This window comes from Crocuta crocuta, unplaced genomic scaffold, assembly GCF_008692635.1.
Source record: "Crocuta crocuta isolate KB4526 unplaced genomic scaffold, BGI_CrCroc_1.0 scaffold27, whole genome shotgun sequence".
NCBI lineage: Eukaryota > Metazoa > Chordata > Mammalia > Carnivora > Hyaenidae > Crocuta > Crocuta crocuta.
This window is the reverse complement of record NW_027532250.1, coordinates 2,486,396-2,489,922: the sequence shown is the minus strand read 5'-3', so window position 1 is coordinate 2,489,922 and position 3,527 is coordinate 2,486,396. Positions and strand designations below refer to the sequence as shown.

The 3,527-nt window shown below is 44.2% G+C and overlaps 1 pseudogene; it reads right to left on the bottom strand.

The window, feature by feature from the left end:
- Nucleotides 1-2,950: 2,950 nt before the first annotated feature.
- LOC144243290 (U6 snRNA-associated Sm-like protein LSm3 pseudogene) lies at nucleotides 2,951-3,283 on the bottom strand (annotated as a pseudogene).
- Nucleotides 3,284-3,527: the final 244 nt, after the last annotated feature.

The following is a 3,527-nucleotide window of genomic DNA, read 5'->3' as shown; positions in this document are numbered from 1 at the left end:
CCTCCCCCTCCAGACACCAGGAGTACATGAAAGGCAAAGTACAGGCTGGGTTCCAACCTCCCTCAGGCTTCCTCTTTTATGGAGAACACGGCTAGTACCTGGCATCACAGTGGTTACAGGTGGTCCGGAAAGCCTTCTGGGATAGTATCTGATGTGGATGAGGAAGCAAGTCATTTTGATATCTGAGGGAAGGGTGTTACAGGCAGAAGGAACTGCAAGTATAAATGTCCTGAGGCAGCATGTCCCACAGGTTCATGGTAGGATGAAGAGGCAGGGGGCTAGAGTGGAGGAGTCATATTTCCTTCATCGGGAACTCTAAATAAGATACAGGTACTTTCCTTTTAGCAGGTAGGAGACCTAGCTTTGCGGACCAGCTTTGAAGAGACATCTTATTCTTTAATGATCGGATATTAAGTAAAAAAGAATTCTATAACTTGCGTGGTCTTGTTCCTACATGACACACTGGTAATCCTGATCTGATCTTGAACATTCATTCAACAAACACATATTGAATCCTTACTACGAACAGCATTCTCTGCCTGGCAGTGAGTAAAACCCTGAACACCGCTGTCATGACACCTATAGGCCACCGTGGGGGATGGGGGTGGGGATTAGACAAGCGGAAAACTTAAATTACAAACACAGTTAAAGCCGAGAAGATAAACAGCAGGTGTGGGTTGCAGAAAGCAGTGAGGCCTGGAGGGGGGTTGCTCACTTGAGACAGGAAAGGCTGTGCTGATCACGCGTTCTTGAGAAACTGGGGTGAGGGAGGCGATCCCGGGATGTAGAGAGGAGCAAAGGTGCTTAACTAGGGAAAACCATGACCTGTTAGAAGGAGAAAGAGAAATCCAGCAGAGGCAGGAATTCGCAAGGAGAGGAGAGGCACCGGAGCAGTCAGCCAGAGGCGGGTGTTGGTGGGTCCTGGAGCTTCCGGGAAGGATGGGGTAGCACTTTGTGTGCGGTGGGCCGCAGGAAGCCATGGGTGAGTAGGCTTTTCATGCTGCTACACTTGATCTTCCCTAGGGAAGAGCTTCCTGACTACTTTACTCCATCCAGGCTACTATAACCAAAACCAAAAAAGACGAAGTGGCTTAAACAATGGACACTGATTTCTCATAATCCCGAGAGAAAGTTCCTGAGCAATGTGCCAGCAGATTCGACTCCTAGCAAAGACCCTCTTCCAGGTTAGTAGACGATCATCTTCTCATTGTGTCCTCACAGGGGAGGGGACACACAGAGAAGCCCCGGTCTGACAGGGACAGTCCACATTATGCCTTTTGTCCCCACACAATTCTGAAAAGTATCTTCTTTCCCTGCCCAAAGAGTCTTGGTTTGGACACAAAAAGTAACATGATCCACCACATTCAAAGGACATCTCTCACCAAGTCCAATGCAGAGTTTCCCTCCAGCGTTGGAATAAGTTACAGTTTCTTTAGCTGAGTCCCAGATAATGTAGCGGCTCACATTTAGTGGCCAGGCTGTATGAAATACATAAATCATTAAGTTCTAGAATGATTGTATGAGATACTTGAAGACGATAAAACAGACTGGGCGTAAAGGAGATGAACTCTTTCATTACTTGCTTATTCCAGACAGAAATACATTCGTTAGAATTTCTGGCACTATCAGCTGCACAATTTAAATTGTTTCTCTCTCTCTGTTGCTATCCCTCTCTATCTCTCTCTTCCTCTCCCCTCCCCTCCCCATGGAGTGTTCACAGGTGAATTCTGGAAGGCTAACTGTGAATACAAGGAGACCAAACCATAGCTGTCCCATGAGGCCGTAAGATTATCCATGAGAACCCCTTGGTACAGTTTCTGGCCTACAGGAAGCATTCACGGCCAACTACTGTTTTCGTCGTCATTACAGGTTTGAATTATCTTCTTGGCTTAGATAGGAACCAATTGCTCTCAGGGTGACACCTCTCCCTCTACTGAAATATCAGTTTATGCAATTTATTTCTAACAGGATTCTTCTAGGTAAAAGCAAAACAAAGATAGCATGGCTGAGACTAATCTCAGAGAAATTATAATTTACAAGGATAATAGGGGGCTGGGGGTTGTTGTTTGTTTTTTTGTTGGTTTTTGTTTGTTTTGGTTGGAAATGGCATTCCAGGTAAAAGAAACAGCAAGAGCAAAGAGATGGAAGACCAAAGGTTTGTGTATGGCAAGAAAAGCTAGTATTTCTCGCTATGGTAAGGACATGTGAATCATGGAGAAGGATGGCTGGAGACAGGATCAGAATGAGTGACAGAGACCATTTTGCAAAGAGTGTTGAATGCCACGCTATAGAGTTTGAGTTTCAGCCAATGGGCACTGGGGAAACTTTGAAGGGTTTCAATGCAATGGAGCAACATAATGACATTGTTTGAGAAGTAAAGCTATAAGAGAAAGTTAAGAGATGTCAGTAGAGGGTAAGACTGGAAGCAGGGAGACTTGGCTGGGTGGCCCCTGCCATAAACTGGGAGAGAGGTACCTGGCCAAACCATAAAGAGACCCCAAAACGAAGAGATTAAGTCACTCATTTCTCATGCACAAAATGTTCACTGCGGCTTCCATCCACTCCAGCCTCACTTTGACCCACTTTTCCATCTCATCCTGCATTTGAAGAGATGGCCAAGTCTGATCAGAAGTGAAAAATGGAAAAGTCTAAACACGTTTCCTCTTATCACATGTATTGATATGATAATAATGGCTATTATGCAATAGTGTTCTCTGTGTGTCAAGTGCTATTGTGTTTCTTTCTTTTTTTTTTTTGCATCTTGATGATCACATTTGTTGAAACAGTTGGAAAAAAATAAAAATGTCCTTTAGCTTAAGAATTTTTGAGTTATCTGCAAATCAACTCTTTTCAGTAGTGGAAGAATCATTGGTCATGTCTTCATGTCCAAATGTATGCAGGTTTCACTTCTGTGTCTTCTACATGTGAAGAGGCAACCAGATCAAGTCTCCTATATTCCATACATGATAAATTCTTTGTTTTGGCCGGCCCTTAGTGGAGGGGCAGCTAGTACAACACCATCTCCCCAGAGAGCATTGCAATATTCCACTTTGTAGATTTACATATCTCTTCAGATGTTTCCTCATCAATTTCTCTAGTAGTCAGTTTCTTTCACATCTCCCCAAATCATGTTTAAACGTTGATCCTAAGCATGGACTCTGCCTCAAAGCCCTCTGTCATTTCTCATTTTCACATAAATTCGCTCATCCAGGCTGAACCTGATGAGATCCAAGGGCTCTCCTATGGCACTGGGACTCGGTTGCTGCTCCACGTCATCCACCATGTTTCAAACCACGTAAGTGCTTTATTTTTATTGTCTGATCCATATGATGAATCCATGACATAGACACTACTGTTATTCCCGTTTTGCAGATAGGAACACTAAGGCACAAGAAACGAATTAGTTGGCCGAGATCGTGCATTGAGTAAGAGGGAGATCAGGAGTCAACTCCAGAACCTGCCCTCTTGATGTCCCCCTTCCCACTTCCTGATTTAAAGAGTTCCATTTGGACAGCTTATTGTTGAGG